This window comes from Bubalus kerabau, chromosome 20 (assembly GCF_029407905.1).
Source record: "Bubalus kerabau isolate K-KA32 ecotype Philippines breed swamp buffalo chromosome 20, PCC_UOA_SB_1v2, whole genome shotgun sequence".
NCBI lineage: Eukaryota > Metazoa > Chordata > Mammalia > Artiodactyla > Bovidae > Bubalus > Bubalus kerabau.
The window spans coordinates 39,853,714-39,880,887 of NC_073643.1; the positions used below are offsets into that span (position 1 = coordinate 39,853,714).

Sequence of the window (27,174 nt, forward strand, 5' to 3'; positions counted from 1 at the left end):
TTTTGGCTGGAGGTAACAGAAAATTCAACTAAAATCGGCTTAAACACTAAGAAAGACTTATTTTCTTATCAATATCAGAACTAAAAATGGGGCCATTTCAGAGTGGGTGAACTCAGTGGCTTGACTTCATTATTGCTCCAGCTTAAATTCTTCTTATATCTCTTGCTTTCTCCGCATGATCATGAGTTGACAGCAGCAGTCTCCAGCATGTCCACCTAAATATATATCAAGATGGAGGAAACGGAAGAAGGGAACTTATTTCTTCCAAAGATCTCTCTTTTTAAAAGAAAGGAAGAATTTCTAGAAGTCCTTGTGGTGTAACCCTCATCTCTAATTAACTAGGAATGTGTTGTAGGCTCCTTCTCAAACCAATCACTGGCAAGGGAAATAGTTACCCCAAATGGCAGACATCATGTTAGACTGACTTTGAGGTTGGTGTGAGTCCAGGCATCCCTGAAGTACAGGTCTTCCTCAGAACTGAACAATATCAGAAATCTCTTACCTTGGAGATCAGGAAATAGCTCTCAGGCAAGGTCAGGTGCTCCGAGTAGACATTAAGTCCAGATCTCTTTTCCTCCTGTGTTTGCCAATCCTGTTTCCTGTCCCGGCCCCAGCCCTGCGAAGGCACAAGCAACCTTCGACGCTGCCACTGTTTCTATCTCTGCCCTGTAAGAGTGATGATGAAACCTCGTATCAGTGCCACCTTACAGTCTATGGAAAGCCTAGATGTTTTAACATCTTCACACTGAACCGTACATGGGCTAAGTAGGGTCCATACTCATCCCTGTCCTGCTTTAGAAATTCATCTTTCAGAAGTCCTTGGAATTATCTAGAGGTGGACGCATGGGTATCATTGGATTGGGACAGTATAAAGTCTCATGGCATAGGGGAATGCTACCACTGTGGGAAAATTAGCTGGTGATGTACTGGTAGGACACGAACAAGGTTTCCATCTGGTGCAAACTACAGTCCCAACTGGCAAAGGCTGCATGGCCTGCATTACGAGTAATGCCTCCAAGACTCTGTGGGTCATGGACCTTTGAGCATGTTTCCTTTACAACTATCCTCCTCTTGGTTCACTCACTGGACATGTCCTGGGTTATCAGACAGTGCCTTCTAGAACAAGTGCCATATGGTGAGGTCACTTGTATTTATCAGTCACCTCACTTAATTTCTCCACCTCCAGAACCACCTCCACATCTTGTTTATCCTTCCACACAAAAACTATCTCTTCTTTTATTTCCTTCTAGACTTCAGGGGACCATACATCCAGAGCACAAATCATAAGCCATAGGAAAAATTGTTTCTCTTTCAATGAGTGCAGGAAAAACTCCCTTTAACATTGTCATGTGATGAGGGAAATCATTTGTTTTTCTCCTAGAGTGTAGACTAGGGAGGTGAGTGCCCTGTTAAAGTGGGATGAATGCTTCTAATACAAAAAAGTGAAAAATATAAATGAGTTAAGTTTTTAGAATAAGATTGCACGTTTGTATCCTGTTAAATAAATAAATTCTTCTCTTGCCAGTATTGATTGCTTTGCAAGATATGGCCTTAATCCTTTTTATATTTTTTTTAAAATAGTTTAAAAACACTCATGAGCAGTGAAGCAGTAAGATATAATGGAATAAATAAACGCCTGCCTCATCTCACATAGGTCTGTATAGTCAGAGCTATGGTTTTTCCAGTAACCATATACGGATGTGAGAGTTGGACCGTAAAGAAGGCTGAGCACTGAAGAATTGATGGTTTCGAACTTTGGTGCTGGAGAAGACTGAGTGTCCCTTGGACTGCAAGGAGATCAAACCAGTCAATCCTAAAGGAAATCAACCCTGTCAACCCTAAAGGAAATTCGTTGTAAGAACTGATGCTGAAGCTGAAGCTCCAATACTTTGGCCACCTGATGTGAAGAGCTGGCTCATTGGAAAAGACCCTGATGCTGGGAAAGATTGAAGGCAGGAGGAGAAGGGGAAGACAGAGGGTGAGATGGTTGTATGGCATCACTGACTCGATGGACATGAGTTTGAGCAAACTTTGGGAGATAGTGAAGGACAGGGAAGCCTGATGTGCTGCAGTCCATGGGTTACGAAGATTCGGACACGACTTACCAACTGAACAGCAACAACAACATGTATGTATGACTCCGGCCTAATTAAACTGAATCTCTTTAGCCCAATAGGGATAGAAGGAAAGAAATGAGGTTTTTAAGGAGCTAAGTCCCCCTCATAATACTTTTCTATAAATCTTTAAAGCATTAAACCATTGCTTAACAATGGTAAGACACCTGCGTAACACCTATTACGGGGTAGAGAAGGTGGATTTGAAGGAAAGGTGCCAGAGTATTAGATGAAAGTGTCCACAAGGACGGATGTTGAGTCCACATCTATAGAGAGCTGGAAAACACATACCACAGCTTACCCTCAACGGACAGGAGCCCACACTTCACAGCCTAATTTGGTCAGTCCCATAGGAAGATAATCTGTTTCCCTTGATTCTCTAGAACAATGTCTCTCAATCTTGGTTTTGATCACACCTAAACATCTAAACTCTGAAAGGCTTAAACTTTTTGAAAGTTCAAACTAAATTAAATATTATGATTTAAAACATAACAAAGCAGTGATAATTTTAGAATCCAGTCTTTAAACATACCATAACTTCCTCCAAGATACAAATATACTGAATTATCCTCTACCACCTTTGAAAACTCACTGTTGTGAAATAACATACTCACTCTTTTGCTCTCTGAAATTATGCCTTTAGGGGTCTGTTTTGTTTCACTTTGATCCCTATTAAATACAAATAACCTCTAAGAAGGTTGAAACATACAACCTCATCAGCACTAAAATTAAGTGAATGAATGTCAGATCTCTTCTTATTGGAAACCACAGAATTCGTTTAATAGTACTACAAATCTGCTGGTACCTAAAACTCCCTGTTTTATAGCTGCCTTTGTGTTTAACCTAACACAGAGGTTTTGTGTGTGCGTGCGCATGCTTACATTCGATACCACTGGGAGGTAGGTCAGGGGAGACGGAGAGTGGAAAAGAAGGAACTGCTGAGGAGTAAAAGGGTCAAAACCAGCAAGGCTAAATAATGTTGCCTCTTCTCTGTGGCAGATTGAAACTGACTCACAGAAAAAAAAAATGGAATTATTTGTTTAAATGGAGCTTTTTTCCTTCTTAAAATGAAATAGAATGACTTCGAGTTAGGGCAAGATGTGTAGAAGAGTTTCTCCTTGCTCCTTCCCACTCCACAGAAATATAAACCCTGGAAATAGCACATGCTTGTAAGAGGAAGGTGAGATGGTTTTCTCAGGACTTAAGGAACAAAATAATTGCAGGTGTCCCCTGACAGAGGCAGATGACCCAGACCCATTGTATCCTAATCCCTGATCTAACAAGAGAATGCAGCTCAGGTAGGGTTTTTCTTCCCTCAGGTGGAAAACGAGTGCTGTTGACAATATCAACATAAACCAAGCAGACCAAAGTAACACCACAAAGGCTCACAACCCACAGAGTAATCCAAGACCTGTAAATGACACCTGAATGGATGACTGCCTGTTAAAATGGAAGATTTCGATGGGACCCAGAGTTCTAACATAGTAGACAAAATGTCCACGTTACAGCTTGAAATCATGTCATCCCAGTTCAGTTCACTTCAGTTCAGTTGCTCAGTCGTGTCCGATTCTTTGCAACCCCATGGACTGCAGCATGCCAGGCCTCCCTGTCCATCACCAATTCCTGGAGTTTACTCAAACTCATGTCCATTGAGTTGGTGATACCATCCAACCATCTCATCCTCTGTCGTCCCCTTCTCCTCCTGCCTTCACTCTTTCCCAGCATCAGGGTCTTTTCCAATGAGTCAGTTCTTCGCATCAGGTGGCTAAAGTATTGAAGTTTCAGCTTCAGCATCAGTCCTTCCAGTGAATATTCAGGACTGTTTCCCTTAGGATGGACTGGTTGGATCTCCTTGCAGTCCAAGGGACTCTCAAGAGTCTTCTCCAACACCACAGTTCAAAAGCATCAATTCTTTGGCACACAGCTTTCTTTATAGTCCAACTCTCATATCCATACATGACTACTGGAAAAACCATAGCTTTGACTAGACAGACCTTTGTTGGTGAAGTAATGTCTCTACTTTTTAGTATGCTGTCTAGGTTGGTCATAACTTTTCTTCCAAGGAGCATGCATCTTTTAATTTCATGGCTGTAGTCACCATCTGCAGTGATTTTGGAGCCCCCCAAAATAAAGTCTCTCACTGTTCCCATTGTCCCAAGAACCAGGAAAATCACAACTTGAGTGAGAGAAGACAACCAACAGATGGCAACATCCATGGAAATAAATCAGAATTGGAATTATCTGACCAGAATTTTAGAGCAGTCATTATAAAAATGATTTAGCAATCAATTATAAATTCTCTTGTAATAAATGGAAAAAATAGAAAGTTTCAGCAGGGAAATAAAATTATTTTTAAAATGGAGATGATAGAACTCGAGGATACAACAGCACCAATGAATCATTCACTGGATGGGCTCAAGAGAAGAGATGACACAGGATAAAAGTGGTGAACTTGAGGACGCAGTAGGACTCACCCAATCTGCATGAGAGAGAAACTAAACCGGAAAAACAGTAAGGCAAATTGAATAAGGATTGCTCTGTTATTTGTTATAATTACATGTGAACCTACAATTACATCAATAAAAACTTTGTTAAAAAATGAAATAGCTTTTTATTATCCTATTAATAATTGAAATTTTAACTACCATATTTTACTCTCTCCTGTAAAAACAGCATATTTTATGAGAAACAAGCTATCAGCACAGACCAACTGACCCAGAGCAGACCATAATGCACTCTGTTAACAGGAACTCTGACTATAGGCAAGTCACCATTTGCATAGATATTGAAAAATACATTTCAGAGCTTAGAAGATTGACTTTTCTTATTTAACAGTTCCACAGAGGGGCAGCTTCAGACTTTCTATAGAGCAGACCCTTCTTAGAGACAGCTTTTGTTCATTTTATAAATTGGGGCAAGCCAAGCTACTAATCACTGCAGATGGTGACTGCAGCCATGAAATTAAAAGACACTTACTCCTTGGAAGGAAAGTTATGACCAACCTAGATAGCATATTGAAAAGCAGAGACATTACTTTGCCAACAAAGGTCCATCTAGTCAAGGCTATAGTTTTTCCAGTGGTCATGTATGGATGTGAGAGTTGGACTGTGAAGAAAGCTGAGTGCCGAAGAATTGATGCTTTTGAACTGTGGTGTTGGAGAAGACTCTTGAGAGTCCCTTGGACTGCAAGGAGATCCAGCCAGTCCATTCTGAAGGAGATCAGCCCTGGGATTTCTTTGGAAGGAATGACGCCGAAGCTGAAACTCCTATACTTTGGCTACCTCATGCGAAGAGTTGACTCATTGGAAAAGACTCTGATGCTGGGAGGGATTGGGGGCAGGAGGAGAAGGGGATGACAGAGGATGAGATGGCTGGATGGCATCACTGACTCGATGGACATGAGTCTGAGTGAACTCCGGGAGTTGGTGATGGACAGGGAGGCCTGGCGTGCTGCAATTCATGGGGTCGCAAAGAGTCAGACACGACTGAGTGACTGAACTGAACTGAACTGAAGCTACTAAAAGACTGCTACATCAGAATATGAATTCTTTTCTTCCATCTTCTGTTGTTTTGACCCTGAAACATGCAAGGCAGAAGTTCTTGGTTCTGTAGTCCTAAATCTTCCCTCCAGTGGTATCCAGAGATCTCGCTACTGTCTCCAACCAAGCTTTTGTCAGAAATAAAGTTGACATTTTGATCTTTAGTTCCCAAATATTTCTGAACTTAGGTAAAAAAGAAGGGGCTTGAGGTCAGCCTTATGTTTGGGAAGTGGAATAATCACTGCCATTGGCCAACAATATTGTGGACAGACCTACACAGCAAACGCTTGGGAAAAAATGGCATATGGAGAAGGGATAGAATAAATGCAGTTCACAGAACAACTCTTGATGCTCCTGCCATTGATCTCAATTTCGTGTAGCACTGTCCTTTTCAGTTTCATTGATGATAACGAAAAATGGTATGATATTTCCAATCAAATTTAAGTTGGAGGAAGGTATGTTTCATGTAGAATGAATAGCATGTTTAAAAATTCAGAATCAATTTCCTAGACTCTATTTAGGATTTAAAAGACTTCAAGGTGGAATTTAATGGTGGCAGTAGTATTAATATGGGGGCAGAGGCAAAGAGCAACAGAATCACCAGGGCCTTCATTGCTGAGGATGTAGTGTCTGGACCATGTAAGGCCTTGTGTGGGGGGCAAAAGAACATGATTCTTACCTTGGAGTTGACAGGGAACTGATGATACTTATTTTCATCTTATTTGAGAAGAAGAAAAGAGAATTTTAATTTGAATCTCTCCTCAAGGTTTAGAGATTCACTTCCCACCTATATACTACATTCATGATAATGCCCGCATCCATTCCATGCCTCTCAGGAAGCTAGAACATTGGTTTTCAAGTTCCTGTGAGTTTAGGAATCAACTGAGTTCTCTGTTAATCATGCCGATCCCTGGACCCCACCCTCAAAGAGCTTGGTTAAGTTGCTCTTGAGTGGATTCTGGGAAGCTGGGTTAATTCTGAAGACCCAGGTCTTTGGATTATACTTGGAAGTGGGCTGTGTATGATTACAGCGTTAACAAAGCTTCCCTTACTCCTGTCCTATGCACAAAGATATGGATGTACTTTCAAATGGAATGAACAACATTGGCTCTCAGTCTCCACTAGAGGGTAGTAAATCAAAATTTTGAGTTTTGAACAAAACTTGTTTAAATTGTGTGATTTTTTTTTTCTTATTTTTAATTGGAGGATAATTGCTTTACAGTCTTGTGTTGGTTTCTGCCATACAACAATGCAAATCAGCCATAAGTATACACACACACACATACACACACACATATATATATATCTCCCTTCTGTCATCAATCTCCCTCTTGTCCTCACCCCCATCCCACCCCTCTAGGTCATCACAAAGTGGAGCTGAGCTCCTTGTGTTATATAGCAGCTTCCCAGGAGCTGTCTGTCTTACACTTGGTAGTGTATATATGTCAGTCTTTTTTTTTTTTTTTTTTTTTGAGAATCAGAGTTTAAAACATTTTTTAATGTGGATTTTTTTTTTTTTTCTACATGGAAATGTTAAGAGAAAAATCTTTCTTTGGGAAACTGTTTTGCCTTCTTTTTTTTTTCCCCTAGTGTAATCAAATGACTTGCTCAGATTAAAATATTTCCTAAATTGCTACCTTGTTGTCATTCTGAGTGATGCAATTATAGGATGTTAGTGATAATACTTTCTGTTTTACAGATGAGGGACATAAGCCCCCCAAATAAACTAGATCAAGGCCTCTACAGTTGTAGTAGAGTTAGGACTAGAACCCAGGTGACCTGACCATCAATTCAACATCATTTTCTATAAACCATCTTATAAAAAGTTTAATTTTGGGAATGCTGAGGATGGAGAAGGGAATACTGCATTATCAAAGTTTAGTTCCTTTAGCTATAATTCCGGAGCAAGCAATGGCAACCCACTCCAGTACTCTTGCCTGGAAAGTCCCATAGACGGAGGAGCCTGGTGGGCTGCAGTCCATGGGGTTGTGAAGAGTCGGACACGGCTGAGTGATTTCCCTTTCACTTTTCACTTTCATGCATTGGAGAAGGAAATGGCAGCCCACTCCAGTGTTCTTGCCTGGAGAATCCCAGGGACGGGGGAGCTTGGTGGGCTGCCGTCTATGGGGTCGCACAGAGCCAGACATGACTGAAGTGACTTAGCATAGCATAGCATAGAAGTAGATGAGTCTTTACCTAAATCCAGACAGTCAGAGTACAAGTGCCTGCACATCACCAATCTGCTCTCCCATGCTGAATATATATACAGCCCTTAGGATGGCAATACAGAGAGAAATGTATCCAGTGAATGCTTATGTTTAGAACCCCATTTAAGGTTGAAACATGATATGTATGTATCCTCTCGTTAAGGTTAAGGTGTTCCTCCTAGTAGGGGAAATAAAGGGTAGGTTAAGGTGTTCTTTGGAGAAGGAAATGGTAACCCACTCCAGTACTCTTGCCTGGAAAATCCCATGGACGGAGGAGCCTGGTAGGCTGCATGCAGTCCATGGGGTTGCGAAGAGTCAGACACGACTGAGCGACTTCACTTTCACTTCTCACTTTCATGCATTGGAGAAGGAAATGGCAACCCACTCCAGTGTTCTTGCCTGGAGAATCCCAGGGACGGGGGAGTCTGGTGGGCTACCGTCTATGGGGTCGCACAGAGTCGGACACGACTAAAGCGACTTAGCTTCAGCAGCAGCAAGGTGTTCTTAGCAGGGGAAATAAAGGTTAATTATTGGCCACACCTTCTCTGGTGGCTCAGAAGGTAAAGAATGTGCCTGCAATGCAGGAGACCCGGTTCCGTCCCTGAGTTGGGAAGATCCCCTGGAGAAGGAAATGGCAACCCACTCTAGTATTCTTGACTGGAGAATTCCATGGACAGAGGAGCCTGGCGGACTATAGTCCATGATATCGCAAAGAGTTGAACACAATGGAACAACTAACTCGTTCTTTCACAACCAGTAGGAATAGCCTGCAAAAGCTGAGATAGGGTTAATGTCTAGGATAAAATTCAAGCCAGACTGGATTTTCATGCTCTATTTACTGTAGCAGACTGGAATCCTTCCTTCAGAATCTCTCAAAACAGGAAGAATAAATAGCAAATATGTTAGAAGGAGCAGAACCTAGACATGTGGTGCATATTCACATTAGAGACAGGTGTTATTTCAGATATATCTTAGATTACGTTTCTGGGGCATGAAGGCATATGCCTCAATTCACAAGAGTTTAAAGCTCTGTCTTTACAAAATTATCCAGAGTGCTCACTGAAATGTGCAAGAGGGAAAAAAGTACTAAAAGGAAAGAGAAACACAGAAATTTCTACTCCAAGGAGGCAGTGATGTATTTGGGCTAGTTATGTACTGGGTAGTCAGTGTACCACAGGTGGCTTCTGAGATGATGCAAGATGGTACATGAACACATTTTTACAAAGAAATGTTGATATTTACATATTAAATGAGTCTTTGGAGTGGGGGGTGGGGGGCGAAATCTGGCAGTTTTAAAGCCAGTGGATATTTCTTAGGACAAGTCTGGGTTTTAAGGAGTGAGCAATCTTAAATTTGATTAGAATAAAAATATTAAGTGAATAATATTAATAGTGATAGATATGGGAAGAATTTTGAAGGTGTTTGTAAGAGAGATTGAAATTGGGAAACTTTAGTATGGCAGAATCAGTGTATCATAAAGGCTTTAGATATGTGGGCCCAAATTCTGGTTCTGATATGGACCAACCATATAACCAGGGATAAGCCATTTCACACCTCTAATTCGGAGTAGCTTTGACTGTAAAATGTGAGGTTTAGACCAAATCGGAGAGGCCTTTCCAGGGACTGTGGACCCATAAAAGCCCTTGGTATTGTCACGAAGGATCTGAGAACTCATGTACTCAGCACTGACTGACTGAGTCAACACATTCCTAATGGTAAGCATATGACTGGTTTACAAAAACATAAAAATGCTGTCATGATCAATCATGAGTTTAATTAACTTGAACTAATTCAATGAAAGTGCTACTGAATGCATACATACTTGAACTAAATGTACATTCTCCAACAGACAGATACTACAAGTACAGTTGATATTTTTTATATTGTCACACATCCATGCAGATTTTCCCTGTTAATATAGTTTAAACTTCCACACTGTGGAAGAATTACAACTGTGCACAACACGGAAAGATGACCCAAGAGATCACAAATAGAAGCTAATTAGTTCCCCTGTTACATGATAGTACTGAGGGGAAAATACCCTCTCTTGATCTTTTACCTGACCTAAAATATCTGCACACAAAAGAGACATACTTACTCTAATGACCTTATGCACCCAGGCCAATTTCAAAAAAGTAGATCTGTAGATAACTCTTTTTGATGGAAATTACCTTAATGATAACAGTGGTAATAATGATTAAATTGCACCCATGTATTTGGTATGTAATGTATGTGTGTATGTATACATCAGATGTTGTGCTTGATACATTATGCATCTTTAATCTTTCAGTGTATGAATACTCCTAATTTGTTGTTTTTACTTTCAGTGTATGAATACCACTAATTTGTTTTACATTACTTTGCTGACAAAGGTCCATCTAGTCAAAGCGATGGTTTTTCCAGTAGTCATGTATAGATGTGAGAGTTGGACTATAAAGAAAGCTGAACGCAAAAGAATTGATGCTTTTGAACTGTGGTGTTGGAGAAGACTCTTGAGAGTCCCTTGAACTGCAAGGAAGTCAATCCTAAAGGAAATCAGTCCTAAATATTCATTGGAAGGACTGATGCTAAAGCTGAAGTTCCAATACTTTGGCCATTTGATGTAAAGAACTCATTTGAAAAGACCCTGATGCTGGGAAAGATTGAAGGCAGGAGGAGAAGGGGATGACAGAGGATGAGATGGTTGGATGGCATCACTGATTTGTGGACATGAGTTTGAGCAGGCTCCGGGAGTTGGTGATGGACAGGGTAGCCTGGTGTGCTGCAGTTCATGGGGTCACAAAGAGTCGGATATGATTCAGCGACTAAACTGAACTGAACTGAATTTTTTGTTGAAGTCAGATAGGTTGAGGTTTTTGCCCAAAGCTACAAATCCATAAGGTCCCAATACCAGGATTCAGATCCAGAACTCTTTGGTTCTAAATGTCATCTATTTCTACTCTGCTACCCTGTTGTCTGATACAATGAAAGTGGAGAACTCTAAACAGACACATAAGCATAGGAGAAAGATAAGTCAGCAGAATTTTCTTTGAAGAAAGGTTAAGGCTCTGAGGTTAAAAGAAAAGACGATGCAATCATATAAGACTCATTGGAGGAGGGTTCAGGATGGGGAACACATGTGTACCTGTGGCGGATTCATTTTGATATTTGGCAAAACTAATACAATTATGTAAAGTTTAAAAATAAAATAAAAAAAAAAAAAAGACTCATTGGTGGGCCATGTTAGGATTAGGCCAGAATTGAGACTATTAAATTTTCACGGCTAAGGTCCCATTACTGAATCTCCTGCCAGTTATTGAAAAGGCTTTCTCAAAAGTTAAGATACTGAGATAATGACAGGATTCTGACAGCCATCCCCATACTTACAGAACTGTTCAGACTTATTTTTTCTGCAACATCAATTGACATCATCCAACAACCTGGCAGTTTGAGGGGCTGGACTGATACTGAAAGCTTTTGACTGATTGCTTGAATCAAACATTGTAATCATGGTATTTCCACAGTTGTTCTCCTATGTCAAGGAAACACCTGTGAGACAAGCCCAGTGGAAACAGAGTTAATAATATTCTGGGGACATGATCATCTGCAGAATAGCGGAACATGGTTTGCTTCCACTCCAGCTACAATGGATGGAAAAGAAAGGAGACTCATTCATGCATTTATTCAAAATACATTTTGAAGAGTTCCTATCATGTAGAGGTTACTAATTACTAAAGAATGCCAGTGAATGATACAGGAATCAGAGAAGTCCCAATCTTTATCCCTAACCTATTGTCAGGACTGATTTTATGATTCAAAGTGCATGATTCCTTCTGGCCAATGTTGTCTATGTTTAACAATCATTTATGGTACCTTAGTTATTAGAACACAGGATGAAGAGCCAGGAAGGAGTGACCAAATCCTAATGTTCCTGCTTACCAGATATGGGACCTTTGATAAATCAAAGAAGCTCTCTGGGATTCAGCATGTATGGAAATAAGAATATTTCAAGTCAAGGAAAAAATCTAAAGCAATGATCCTTTCCCCCATCTTATAAAGACTATTTTCTCTCCTCCAAATCTACATGAGAGAATCCCAGGGTTCAGGGGAGGCTCATGAAGTATCATCACTCCAAGATGTATGCAATCAAGCTATTGTCTGGTATCCTAGCAGGGTCTTGGGCTTCCCTGGTGGCTCAGACAGTAGTCTGTCTGCAGTGCAGGAGACCAGTGTTTCGTCCCTGGGTCGGGAAGATCCACTGGAGAAGGGAATGGCTACCCACTCCAGTATTCTTTCCTGGACAATTCCATGGGCAGTGGAGCCTGGTGGACTACAGTCCATGAAGTCTCAAAGAGTCAGACAGACCGAACAACTAACACACACAGCAGGGCTCAGGTGGGCAGGAAGCAAAAAATGTTTTACTTTTACCCATGCAATTCCACGAATCGCCACTTGGTGGTGCCAGATGGCCTACGTTTGTTTATTTTCAACTGGAAAAACTTACAGGAACTTTTTTTATTTCTTCTATATTTACAAGGTTACCAGGGAGTTCTCTCCTCTTTGCTGTTTATAAGTATTTTCAGTCAGAGTTTAATCCATAAAAAGGTACTGAATGGGAAATCTGAAAATCTTCAGAGTGTAGTAAACTGAGGAGAAAATAAAGGAGAAAGGAAATAAGGAGAAAAGTAGAGGGAGGGAACAAATGTGATACCTAGCAAAGTGTCACAAACCTCAGATTCAGAAACAAACTCAAGTAATTGGTTTTTTAAAAAATATTCGGCTGCATCGAGTCTTAGTTGTGGCAGAGGAGACCTTCGTTGCGGCTCACAGGCTTCTCTCTAGTGGAATGGGCTCAAGTGCCCTATAGCGTGTGGGATCTTAGTTCCCCGACCAGGGACTGAACTCACATACCGCCCCTACCATTGGAACTGCCTTTAATCATAAGTTAAAGAGGTGGTATGGCCACTCTTGGGCTTCTGTTGGTGGCTTAGTGGTAAAGAATTCCAGCTGCCAATACAGGAGATGTGGGTTGACCTTTGGGACGGGAAGACTCCCCTGGAGAAAGAAATGCCAACTCACTCCAGTATTCTTGCCTGGGAAATCTCATGGACAGAGGAACTTGGTTGGCTATGGTCCAGTTCATTTCCGTCACTCACAGAAGCTATTGTCCATGGGGTCGCAAAAGTGTCAGACACGACTTAAGGAATTAAACAACAAGAACAACAATGGTCGCTCACAGCTTCAACTCTCTCATCTGTAAAATAAAGATAATGATTCCTTATCTGCCCGGAGGAAAGTGGGGCATGATGACTTAGGCTAGCTTCCAGCTTCCAGCTCAGGTTTCTGTTAAAGGGACTGATCAAATTGACACCCTGTTTACCTATTAGGATCCTTTCTCTCCCCACAGGAGGAAGATTCTAAGCAGAATGAGTTTATCTGCCCAAGGTGCCAGTCATGTGTTCAAGTTCAGAGACTCATCATAAACCCCATGTGCACTGCTGAGCCACTCACCTGAGCCATCTAATGTTCCTTGTGACCTCAGACCTTAGGCCTTCTAGATAGCCTCCCCTCTCCCTCTCTTTCTCTCTAACTGCCTGTGTAAACTAAATCGTGCACTGTTCTTCAAATCCATCCGTGGTTACCCTTTGCATTCAGAGTAAAATCTAAACTCCTTTCTGTGGATGCCAAGGTCCTCCGTGATCTGGTGTCTCCCTGCCCGTGACATACAATGCTGGTTGGCTATCCAGTGCTGTTATCAATGGGCTCTTCTTTCTTATGAGCAGAAATCTGATGCTATCAGTGACAGCATGAGCTCTTCACAAACTCTCAACTCCCTGGACTCATGTGAATTAGGAGTAGCCAGACAACCAATTTATGGATAATGAAATATAAGGGGAAGACTTCTGGTGAGGTCTTTCTGGGAAAGCTTTTTCCCCCCATCATTTAAGAAAAGGACAAATTCAGCATGCATGCATCTTTCACCCTTACCCATTTTCTTCCTACATTAATTAGGAATGGAATGCCCACAGGGAGGGTGACTATTTCATGACCATGAGGATATATGCTCCATATAGAGAAGCAAAAGATAAAAGTATCTTGAGGCCCTGGTAGCAGGGAATGTGATGCCAGCTTAGACCACCTACCTCTTCTTAATGTGATAAAAATACACATATATTCAGTTAAGTGACTGTTGTCCGATTTTTGTTCCAAGTTGCAAAAAATATGTAATATTCTGTCTCTCTGATTTTATTTTTTATATTACTACTCATCCCATTCAGTACAGATGTGCTCTGCTGTGCATCCCAGATCTTCCCTTTCAAACAGAAAAATCTCTTTTCCTACCTTTTAGGAAGATTGTTAAGTGACAGCATTCACCTCTTAGACTCGACCCTAACTCTGTGTGGGTTTTTATTGGCAGCATTTATATTTTGTTAGGGGCTTCCCTCGGAGCTCAGTTGGTAAAGAATCCACCTGCAATGCAGGAGACGCCGGTTCAATTCCTGGGTTGGGGAGATCCACTGGAGAAGGGATAGGCTTCCCACTTCAGTATTTTGGGCTTCCCTTGTGGCTCAGCTGGTAAAGAATCCACCTGCAATGCGGGAGACCTGGGTTCGACCCCTGGGTTGGGAAGATCCCCTGGAGAAGGGAAACACTACCCACTCCAGTATTCTAGCCTGGAGAATTCCATGGACTGTTTAGTCCATGGGGTCACAAAGAGTTGGACATGACTGAGTGACTTTCACTTTCACTTTTCATATTTTGTTAATCCTATTGCATTTTAATCACCATCTAAGAATCTTCTTAGGGAGTCTAACTTTCAAAGGATCTGTGTCTTCTCCAGGCTCAAGCAGTAAATCCTCCCTGTGCTTGTCCGGAGCCTCTTACTTTTCTGTGTGGAGCCTAGGTTTCAGAAAGTGGAGACACAAGATTGCTAAGTCATCACATGGGTACAGCAGCCTGAGGAAGTGCTTGATCTACAGCAAATTTTGTGTCATCAAGAGATACATTGTTATGTGTTAACCACTGAGGTTTGGGAGTTATTACCAATGCCTAAAGCTAGCCTGCCCTACCCAGGGTTTTGACCACACAGATGCAACAAAAACTTTCCAGTATTCATTTTGAAATGCCTTTTGCTCATCAAGATAAAAAAAATGTGATTGGTCTCTTATTAGCCACCTGTAGATGCCCCCTGACCCCTTGAGTTAAAAATCACAAGACAGAAGTTGAGGAGGCTTTTGAGAAGAGAATCATTTTGAAATTTGAAATAGACCTTTTTCCTCAAACTCAAGGCATAACATCAGTTCTTCCTTCCTCTGGATCAATCTTTCTAAATTTTCATGATGTTGTTCTATTCTTGGATTCTGCCATTTATCACCTTCCTTTCGGGTTTGGCTGAGCCATGAATCATCTGAAGACTTTGCAGTACACTGTATTAGGAGTCGAGCTCTTTGATCTAGAAAAGCCAAGGCCATGCTTTACAACTGTTCCTTGTTACTTCCTTTATTAGGAATAATATTTTGCTTAAAGGTTTTTCTATAAAATGGTAGAAGCTTGACACACAATGTCTATTAAACAAGAAGTTTTTTACCATAAGGAGTTCATTAAATTAGAGTTAAAGCTCAGACACCAGAGAAGGGAGTACCAGCTGGTGTGGTGGTGACTCCAAGGCGAGGGCGATGAGGCTGGTTCTGTGAGTATTCAAAAGCTGCCACCTGGCTTAGCCTCTGCCATGGGCAGGAAGAGCTTCTGCTGGGGTCAAGAAGGTGGAGGCTGCAATGACTTATGGGAGCAGAAAACCTACAGGAAGGACCCAGGCCCTTCTCTTTCTTCCTGCCCTTCCATCTTTCTGTCACACTTGCTATTGGCAGAGTTGGATGGAAAGCCTGGGAAAGTAGAAAAGTGCTTTGTTCAGTCTCAGCCCCAGAACCACACGGCAGAATGTAGAACGGCGACCTTCAAGCTGAGAGACCATTACCGAATAATCAAACGATCAGTTATTAGCCACATGGTGATTCAATTATCCTTGGTTCTTTCTTCCTGTTTAACTACAGCAGCAGGTCCGCCAGGAAGACATAATATTACTCTCTCTAAACAAGTCCTTAATTTTGTTGACTTTTTTCCTTTTCTCTCAATGTAAACTTGATCTAAGGCTCTATAACCTCTCACCTTGACTTTGGCAGTATCTGTCTAACTGGTTTTCTGAATTTCACTCTGGCTTTCTTCCAAATTACTGACACTTTTTTCATTCAAGAAAGGTTTGTGCAGCACCTTTTATGCACCAGGCACTGACCCAGGCACTTTGATTATCATAGTAAACAAACCAGATGAAACCTGTCCTGATAGAGCTTTATTTTATTCACTCTTGTTGACACCAAGTAGCAAGATGGTTCTATTAAAATAGACTTTACACTGGGTAGCTGCTTAAAACCCTTCAGAAGCTTTTCTGTTTCAAATAGAACAAAAGCCAAACTCTCTCCATGACGTATAAAGCCGAGTATGATGTGATGACCTCCCACCTCTGCAGACTCTGTGCTGTCCCTTTCCTTCTCTGTGCTCTGGACACATTGACCAAACTTCAGTTTCCTGGACAGGCCAGAATTTTAAGTAAGTGTATTCCTTGTTAGACATACGTCTCCCCTACTAGACTATAAGTTTCATAAGAGCAGGATTGGTGTCTGTATGCTAACAAATAATGCACTGCCAGATACTCTATAAATATTTGTAGAATGAATTAATCAATTAAAAACTCCAAGAAGTCAGTTTTTTTTAAATTATAAATTTATTTTAATTGGAAGCTAATTACTTTACAATATTGTATTGGTTTTGCCATACATCAACATGAATCCGCCATGGGTGTACATGCGTTCCCTATCCTGAACCCCCTTCCCACTTCCCTCCCCAAACCATCCCTCTGGGTCAACCCAGTGCATCAGCCCCGAGCATCCTGTATCATGCATTGAACCTGGACTGGTGATTCGTTTCACATATGATATTATACATGTTTCAATGCCATTCTCTCAAATCATCCCACCCTTGCCCTCTCCCACAGAGTCCAAAAGACTGTTCTATACATATCTGTGTCTCTTTTGCTGTCTTGCACACAGGATTATTGTTACCATCTTTCTAAATCCCATATATATTCGTTAGTATACTGTACTGGTGGAGAAGGCAATGGGACCCCATTCCAGTACTCTTGCCTGGAAAATCCCATGGACGGAGGAGCCTGGTAGGCTGCAGTCCATGAGGTTGCTAAGAGTCAGACACGACTAAGCGGCTTCACTTTCACTTTTCACTTTCATGCATTGGAGAAGGAAATGGCAACCCACTCCAGTGTTCTTGCCTGGAGTATCCCAGGGACAGAGGAGACTGGTGGGAGGCTGTCTCTGGGGTTGTACAGAGTCGGACACGACTGAAGTGACTTAGCAGCTGCAGCACCATACTGTACTGGTGTTTTTCTTTCTGGCTTACTTCACTCTGTATAATAGGCTCCAGTTTCATCCACCTCATTAGAACTGATTCAAATGTATTCTTTTTAATGGCTGAGTAATACTCTGTTGTGTATATGTACCACAGCTTTCTTATCCATTCATCTGCTGATGGACATCTAGGTTGCTTCCATGTCCTGGCTATTATAAACAGTGCTGCGATGAACATTGGGGTACACATGTCCCTTTCAATTCTGATTTCCTCGGTGTGTATGCCCAGCAGTGGGATTGCTGGGTCATATGGCAGTTCTATTTCCAGTTTTTTAAGAAATCTCCACACTGTTCTCCATAGTGGCTGTACTAGTTTGCATTCCCACCAACAGTGTAAAAAGGTTCCCTTTTCTCCACACCCTCTCCAGCATTTATTGTTTGTAGACTTTTGGATAGCAGCCATTCTGACTGGCATGAAATGGTACCTCATTGTGATTTTGATTTGTATTTCTCTGATAATGAGTGATGTTGTGCATCTTTTCATGTGTTTGTTAGCCATCTGTATGTCTTCTTTGGAGAAATGTCTGTTTAGTTCTTTGGCCCATTTTTTGATTGGGTCATTTATTTTTCTGGAATTCAGCTGCAGGAGTTGCTTGTATATTTTTGAGATTAGTTGTTTGTCAGTTTCTTCATTTGGTATTATTTTCTCCCATTCTGAAGGCTGTCTTTTCACCTTGCTTATAGTTTCCTTTGTTGTGCAGAAGATTTTAATTTTAATTAGGTCCCATTTGTTTATTTTTGCTTTTATTTCCAATATTCTGGGAGGTGGGTCATAGAGGATCCTGCTGTGATGTATGTCGGAGAGTGTTTTGCCTATGTTCTCCTCTAGGAGTTTTATAGTTCCTGGTCTTACGTTGAGATCTTTAATCCATTTTGAGTTTATTTTTGTGTATGGTGTTCATCTACAAGTAGGATAAAGTTGAAGTTTTTTAAATGAGTTCTGCTGAACTTTATAATTTCCCAAGGGGACATGGAGGAAGGAAAATGGGCATATCAGATGTCCTGTACCCATCTCCTTGCCTAAGCAGCTCCAGTCTGTTTTCTTACTCTTAATTCTGTCTCTGAAAAATGTGTTCCACTGCTTTAAAAAGACAAAATTACAAAACTAGGTGATTTGAGGATTCTCCAGAATCTAAATATGAATTTATAGAACTGGGAGTATTTCCAGTACAAAACAAACTCTGGCTAAAGTTCCCCTCAGGTGGTTCCCTTCTGGTATTATAGTTTTTCTTATATGAGGTAGCATTTTTTCTCCATTGAATTTCTCAACTTTCCTATGATCTATTGCTGACTACAGATTTCCTGTGATTTATAGTTTTTCCATCTTCAAATGCAAAGAATGTAATCAATCTGATTCCAGTCCCAAAGAAGGGCAATGCCAAAGAATGCTCAAACTACCATACACTTGAGCTCATTTCACATGCTAGCAAGATAATGCTCAAAATTCTTCAAGCTAGAGTTTAGCTGTATGTGAACTGAAAACTTCCAGATGTACAAGCTGGGTTTAAAAAAGGCAGAGGAACCAGAGATCGAATTGCCAACATTTGTTGGATCATAGGGAAAGCAAGAGAATTCCAGAAAAAACATTTGCTTCTGCCTCATTGCTTGTGCTAAATCTTTTGACTGTGTTGTTCAGTTGCTCAGTCATGCCTGACTCTTTGCATCCCCATGGACTGTAGCCCACCAGGCTCCTCTGTACATGGTTCTCCAGGCAAGAATACTGGAGTGATTTGACTGTGTAGATCACAATAAACTGTGGAAAATACTTAAAAAGATGGGAATACCAGACTACCTTACCTGTCTCCTGAGAAACCTGTATGCAGGTTCAGAAGCAGCAGTTAAAACCAGACATGGAACAGGGGACGGGTTCAAAATCGGGAAAGGAGTACAACAAGGCTGTATATTGTCGTTCTGCTTATCTAACTTCTATGCATCCTCCCTGAGCCTGTCATCATGCAAAACGCCAGGCTGGATAAATCACAACCTGGAATCAAGATGGCAGGGAGAAATATCAACAGTCTCAGATATGCAAATGATACTACTCTAATGGCAGAAAGTGAAGAGGAACTGAAGAGCATCTTGATGAGAGTAAAAGGAGAGAGTGAAAAAGCTGGCTTAAAACTCAACATTGAAAAAAAACAATATCGTGGCATCTGATCCCTTCTCTTCATGGCAAATAGATGGGGAAAAAGTGACAGATTTTATTTTCTTGGTCTTCAAAATCACTGCTGACAGAGACTGTAGCCATGAAATTAAAAGATGCGTGCTTCTTGGAAGAAAAACTATGAAAAACCTAGACAACTTATTAAAAAGCAGAGACATGACTTTGCTGATAAAGGTCCATTTAATCAAAGCTAGGGCTTCCCTGATATCTCAGTTGGTAAAGAATCTGCCTGCAATACAGGAAACCCTGGTTCAATTCCTGGGTCAGGAAGACCCGCTGGAGAAGGGACAGGCTACCCACTCCAGTATTCTTGGGCTTCCCTTTGGCTCAGCTGGTAAAGAATCTGCCTGCAATGCGGAAGACCTGAGTTTGATCCCTGGGTTGGGATGATCCTCTGGAGAAGGGAAAGACTACCCACTCCAGTATTTTGGCCTGGAGAATTCCATGGACTATATACTCCATGGGATCCTAAAGAGTCGGACATGACTGAGCGACTTTCACTTTCACTTTTCACTTAGTCAAAGCTATGGTTTTTCCAGTGGTCATGTACTGATGTGAGAGTTGGACCATAAAGAAGGCTGAATACAGAAGAATTCATGCTTTTGAACTGTGGTGCTAGAGAAGACTCTTGAGAGTCCCTTGGCTAGCAAGGAGATCAAACCAGTCAATCCTAAAGGAAATCAACACTGAAGATTCATTGAAAGGACTGATGCTGCAGCTGAAGCTCCAGTACTTTGGCCACCTGATGCAAAGAGCCTGCTCATTGGAAAAGACCCTGAAGCTGGGAAAGATTGATGGCAAAAGGAGAAGGGGATGGCAGAGGATGTGATGGTTAGATAGCATCACCAACTCAATTGACATGAATTTGAACAAACTCTGGGAGATACTGAAGGAAAGGGGAGCCTGGCCAGCTGTAGTCCATGAGGTCGCAAAGAGTCAGACATGACTTGGTAAGTGAACAACAACAGATGATCTATTGACTTGATTACAGCTTTCAGTATTAGGTAGAAATTTTTCTATTAAAAAAAAAAGTCTGATGAAGAGAGAGAATCTTACATGGGATTTGTCAGATGAAATGTAAACAAAATTCTAGTTTAATGAATTTGCTAATGATTCATCTTTAACAGTGAATTTTTGCTGGGATCATTTGTTGGGCATATAAACACTTGAAAATCCACAAAACAGTATATTGTTGGGTAGAGGCACCAGCTAAAATACGTTTCAGATATTTACTAAGAAAATTCGAAGGAAGCACATACAGAAAAATGGAAAGAAACAAAGGTTAAAAAGAAATAAAAGGAAGAGGGGGAAAACGGGAAAGGAATAATAAACAACTTACAGAAAATCAAGACAGATGGCTTTTTAACAAAAGCCTAAGTGGTTTCACCTTCCTCTCTCCATCATTATTCAGCCACCTCATGTTGTTCAGTCTTCTGAACAGCTGATTAAAAGGGCAGCAATGGTGATTGTGAAAATGACTAAGAAGGAAGGAAAAGAGGGAGGAAAATAAGTAAGGTTTGTAGGAACCCAGACCAATCAATCTACTTTAGTCGCAGCAAACATGATTTAGAGCAACCTTCAAAACTGATCCTGAGATACAGAGAAAATAAGGAATTCAAAGGAGAGAACTTGTATAAGATGATTTTCATCAGCAATCTGTTTCCCTTAGACAGAATGAAATTTCTCTTGGCCCTGATCAGTCTTAATTTCCATGAAGACTTAGCTTTCAGCTAGATTACTTGCTCCTGAAGGAAAGTGATCACTAAAAATAGTCTTTGCTTTATTCTCAGCACCCAGTGTATAGTTAGGTAGTGTGGGTGACTACAGTATTTAACAACCAATGCTGACCAGAGACGTATAAAGAAAATAATTTTCGCTAGTGAATCAGGTGCAACTGAACTGACTCTATTTTAATTAGTAAAATGGTTTCCCCAGTGATGTTTGACTTTTTTTTTTTTTTCCCCCTCAGGAAAAACAGTGTCCTGTTAGGGGGAAAAAAACATTTGTTAGCTACCATGAGTTCTGTGGAATTTTCTAAGCCCCATTTAATTGCAAAATCTGAATGAATCCAACAAATGTCTAACAAACATCAAGCACAGGTTTTTGGACTGCAAGGAGATCCAACCAGTCCATTCTGAAGGAGATCAGCCCTGGGATTTTTTTGGAAGGAATGATGCTAAAGCTGAAACTCCAGTACTTTGGCCATCTCATGCGAAGAGTTGACTCATTGGAAAAGACTCTGATGCTGGGAGGGATTGGGGGCAAGAGGAGAAGGGGATGACAGAGGATGAGATGGCTGGATGGCATCACTGACTCGATGGACGTGAGTCTGAGTGAACTCTGGGAGTTGGTGATGGACAGGGAGGCTTGGCGTGCTGCGATTCATGGGGTCGCAAAGAGTTGGACTCGACTGAGCAACTGATCTGATCTGAGCAAGATCAATACCATCGATGTCTTGTGGAGCTTCTAGTCTATACAAAAGAGGGATATTAAGCAAATAAATAAGTATTCAGTTAGGGCTTCCCAGGTGGCTCGGTGGTAAAGAACCCACCTGCCATTGCAGGAGATGTGGTAGATGTGGGTTCAATCCCTGGGTTAGAAACATCCCTTGGAGGAGGAAATGGCAACTCACTCCAGTATTCTTGCCAGGATAATCTCATGGACAGAGGATCCTGGCAGGTTATTGTCCATGGGGTTACAAAGAGTTGGACACAGCTTCGCGACTAAACAACAGCAACGGTAAACTTGGGACCATGGGATGGGAACTTTCTTCAGAGCTCCTTGAGCACAAGGAACATTTCTCTACTGTTTTCTGATGTTTAACTCTTGACATGTAGGGCTCAAGTAATAGAATAGATCCCCTAAAAAATGAGGGAGGCAGTTTCAACATGGTATTAGTTCTGCTCTTCCTCTATTGCAGTGTTCCCTTTAAAGAAAATTCTTTGGTCAAACTTTTGGGGGAAATAGTAGGCTAACTATTTCTGAGCTTTATTATTCTGTTGAATCCATATTTCTTGCCAAACTACTGTCTGTCAATCTCAGACTGATCCAAGGGGTATAGAATGACTATGAAAGACATAGTCCCTGACCTCATGCAGCAACCTGGACTGTAATCCTGCAAGAGGAAAATAGCCTTTATAGGACTTCCCAGGATTACTTGAGTACAGAATACTTTTTCAGCAGAGCATCCCCGGACATTGTTTAAGAAATAACTTGCTAGTCTTATCTAGAAGAATCAGTACTAGTCATTCCCCAAATACTTAGATTGAATTTTTTTGAAAAGATACTTTAAAAAATGCCAGGCAACTCCTTGTTTTTAGAAGGACAAACTAGATGACATGTGGTAGGATACCCCTTTTAACTAATGAAGAAGACCATATGTGCCCCAGAGTGAGAAATGGTAACCCCTTCTCTGCTGGATTTGAGAGCAGCATTAGGGAATTCGTGATATAAATGTAGAAACCCACATCTTTCCTCACACCAACTCTGGAGATAAGTCATTTAATGTTTTCCAAGTAATTTAAACCCCATGCCAGTTTTGCAATAATTAGATCCTGGTATGACATCTATTTGGATGCAGTTTTTATTCAAAGAAGAGTATCACTCTAGATGTGAGGCTAATTAAAACAACCATCTCTTGTCTTCTGAAAACTAATGTACTTGTGGAATTAAGATTTATACATGCTCTCACTAGGTGAATCAATTGTATATGGGCCACAGTTTGAAAAAAACAGGAATTTAGAGTTAAAAAAAAATGGAACAGGGGCTATGAATTTAAGAGAAGGGTCTTCAGTGGCAGGGAGGACAGAAGAAAACCACTCAAGCTTGTTTCTGGCAAATCCTTCCCTTGATATAAACTTTCTCAACCATCAGGAGAACCATAAAACCCTTATTCCTGAACCAAACTTTCCAGTGGATTGTCACCACCATATTTAACATGCTTTTGGGGCTTGTGGTCTGATTTGTCCAGTAATTCTTCTGAAAGATGTGCAGCGTCTTATTTCAGATGAGTTTCTGACTGCGGTAGATAGTACATTATGTACTCCTGCCAGGCAGGAAACAGAGCTATTGCTCATACAGTCTGTAAATACAAAGCCCGCTTTTGCAATCAGACAGCGCTCACTTTTCCTCAGAGATCCACTGAATGAATATGATACATCTTCCCTTTTCAAGCATCTGTCAAGGGAAGAACATACAAATGCTCCACAAAGGGGCTACAGACAGTAGTGTGCATTCAAGAGACAGAAGTGTGACAGTTATTTCACTGTTTTGTAAGAATCGAGTGTAACAAGGACTGGAGCTTAACAGCAACTCCAGAATTCCAGAGGCATACCCTCCACCACTGTGAATGAGAAGAAACCACACCGAGGGCGGTTCTGTTTCTTTCATTTTAGACGGTGGTACACGAAAAGAGAGAAGAGGCTTCTCTCTGGAATGTTTGTTCAGAGGAGCTCCGGTTGCATTGATTTCAGTGATTCACTTGTCTATCCAGATACATTACTGTAAGCATATGAAGGCACAGTTTTCACTAAGCTGTGCCGGAAACTGTGTTCATACTAGGGAAACACCTGGATGCAAAATTGACATGGCCCCTGTCCATGAGGAAGGAAGGTGAGAAAGATGATGTGAAGACAGTCATCACAGATAGAGAACGACGGGAATGAAATGGACAGTGTTGTGGGAGGCTAGGAAATGGAGAAATGACCCTGTGAAAAGGTGTCGGGATGTGGGGTGTGGGGGACATGTCTACATAATTCAAGAAGTTGATGAAGACTCCTAACAGAGGAGAGAGAAAGATGTTGTGGGTTGAATTGTATCCCCCCCGCAAAAAAGATACACTGAAGTCCTAACCCCTAATACCTTTAAAATGTGACCTTATTTGAAAATAGGGTGACTGCAGATGTCACTGGCTGAGATCAGGTCAAACTGGACTGTTAAACAGGTCAAGCTGATAAACTGTCAAACAGGTCAACTAACTGTTGTTAGTTAATCCAGTGAAATTGTTGTCATTATCAGATGAGGAAACAGACACACAGAGGAAATGGCCATGTCAAAACAGAGCTAGAGATTAGAGATAAGCTACCATGAGGCAAGGAACACCTGGACACCCAGAAGGTGGAAAAGCAGGGAGGATCCTCCCCTACAGGCCTTAGAGGGAGGGTGGTGGCCCTGCCAGGACTTTGACTTATAGCCTCCAGAAGTGGGAGAGAATAGATTTATGTTGGTTTAAGCCTCTCAGTTTGTGGTGGTTTGTTATGGCCAGCCCCAGAAAACCAGCATGTGAAATAAGACTGGTGTTTAACCAGTTGGAGTTCAGATCAAGCCAGAGCACACTGGGCCTGGAAGATAATATTAAAGGTCTTTCTCTTTGAGTTAAATAAGCGTTTTGAAGCAGTGAGGCGATAATGACTGGGTACTGTGTGAGAACCAGTGTGCTTTTATGGCCACCTGAATTTTTTTTCATTAAATGTATTGGAAATATGTGAGAGTTAGTTAGACAACATTACAAATCACTGACCTTTCAAAACAGCTACCCAGATAAATCAGTGTATTCCTTCAGCTACGCCGGATTATAGGAATCATGCTTTCTGTGCTCGATAATATTGGACACCTAAAACCCCTGTTTCCAAATGGTGTTCCATGGAACACTAGTTCTGAGAACACATTTTAAAAGTGTTCCATGGTCCAAGAAGATTTGGAAATACTAAGCTTCTTTGTGTTTCCTCTTGCAGAGTCATAATGGGTATTAACATGTTGAAGTCTCTGGAAAGTTCTACAGTAAAGAAAGAGTTGAACCCGAATTCCCAAATATGTTTGATCATGCAGTACCCCTAGGTCAAACGAACACCAGGAATATGTGAGACTACCTGTTACGAGCCTAATACATGCACTTTTGGACATGCAGAGAGATTTAAAAAAAAATATTTTCATGCTCTCAACCCACTTTTGAAACCAGGAAATTCTACCCAATTCTAAGTTAAAAGCTTGCTCTGCTGTTACTCTCTTCCCTGAGAACGTAGCCTGCTGGGGAATAGCTGCAGACAACCTGTGAAGCTCAAATCTCCTTTCCTTTGTTTTCTCCCATCTGAGCTTCCCTTGAGAAATCTGCCCTCAAGCAATTTTACAAGCAGAGGGTGGGAAAAAAATGTCTGAACCAAAGGAATTCTGATACTTTTTCAAATGGGTTCAGGTGCAATTTGAAATGGGTAGCTCCAAACTTCAAAATGTTGGCCTTCGTTACAAAGGCAAATAACACTGTACCTGGTAAGGATTCAAGGAGTCATTTGGTACAAAATGCTCATTTTGCTCAGAAATAAACTAAGGCATTGGGCTTCCCAGTTGGCGCAGTGGTAAACAATCTGCCTGCAAAGCAGGAGATCTGGGTTTGATCCCTGGGTTGGGAAGATCCCCTGGAAAAGGGAATGACTACCCACTCCAGTATTCTTACCTGGAGAATTACAACTAACACACACACACACACACACACACACAAGGGCACAGATAGCCAGAGACAGCACCAAAGCCACACAGTTGTAGGGACAACATAGCCAGGAGGTGGTCAGTGGTGTTTACTCTCAGCCCACCTTCCCTTGAAATATGCCATCTGGGGCTTATAGAAAAGCTTACACAAACTCCTGACACAGCATTTGATCCCAACATTAATAAGTAATATAAAGATCCCCAAAAAGACAGTCTAATTCAGGAGTCTCTGTAGCACATACCTTCTCTGAGTAATGCTAATCAGTGCAATAAACTCTAAAAATAACACCCAATAAAGTTTAATGTTCTCATTCGTTACCCATGTGCCATGTAAATGGTTTCCTTCATTACCACAAAATAACCCCTTTGACGTTTTTATTAAGTTTTCTGTTCTTGGTTAAGGAGTTTTTTCCTTTAAACAAGAAAATATTAAGAAAATGACTTTGAAAATACCTGCTTTGGGGTTTTTTACTTCCATCTCCTTCCCTTCTGCAATCTCTGGTTGCAAATAGAAAGTATCTTCTAATCAGTACCACCCACTTAAGAGAGTAAAGTCATGTTCTGCTGTCTACACTCTTTCTACCATCCAGGCTGCTAAAAGTCCTTATCACTGCTTTTATGGAAGTCAATTTCCACTCATTCTGTCATTGCTGCCCCACACAGATACGTGTTCTGCATTTGTGACTCAGCACCTAGACCGCAGCCTTTCAAACAAGGTAATGGGGCACAGCAGGAGGGAAGATGCCTCCCTCTAGGTGGTGCTGCCTGAGCAGGAGTTTCAGCTGGGAGACACCCACAGGCATCTCTCCAGGTGTGCACTTCTTACAGCCATTCAGAGAAGCAGTGTTCATGCAACACAGCCCCTTCACACAGACCTGCTTCTCTGCCTTGTACTGCCCTCAAGGAAGAGCAAGTTGTTCTAATCCTGGAGCATAGCAAGCTAAGGGAACCCACGGTGATTGTTCAGTAACCATTTTTCCTTTCTCAGGAATTTTTAAGGATAATTTAGGGCTCCCTGCAATTTTCTCTTTTACTAGTTAGTTTTAGAACCTAATCCACACACAAAATGTAGACTTCCAGATGAAATTTTGTCATGATAAAATAGGAGAGATGCCGCCTGGACACATCTCAATTTACTCAAGCCCATCTGCCTTCTACTGGCCCATTTTGCTTCTTCTGTTTAGACAGCATGTTTTTCCATCCTATTTGGACCAA

The 27,174-nt window shown here is 41.3% G+C and overlaps 2 long non-coding RNA genes across 3 annotated transcripts in view; one reads left to right on the plus strand and one right to left on the minus strand.

Annotated features, from left to right (window-relative positions):
- Positions 1 to 26,552, minus strand: LOC129634906 (uncharacterized). 2 transcript variants are annotated; one of them, XR_008705985.1, is made up of 4 exons: positions 26,413 to 26,552; positions 11,227 to 11,388; positions 503 to 666; positions 1 to 215 (listed from the first exon to the last, which is right to left on the minus strand). It is a non-coding gene; the product is annotated as an uncharacterized LOC129634906 (long non-coding RNA). The 2 variants fall into 2 exon arrangements; XR_008705984.1 differs by lacking the exons at positions 1 to 215; positions 503 to 666; positions 11,227 to 11,388 and adding exons at positions 12,369 to 12,485; positions 12,919 to 13,093; positions 20,819 to 20,957.
- Positions 20,179 to 27,174, plus strand: part of LOC129634907 (uncharacterized) — a 44,390-nt gene continuing 37,394 nt past the window's right edge. Inside the window, exon 1 of the long non-coding RNA XR_008705986.1 lies at positions 20,179 to 20,429. This is a non-coding gene — a long non-coding RNA (uncharacterized LOC129634907). The remainder of the gene's footprint in view (positions 20,430 to 27,174) is intronic.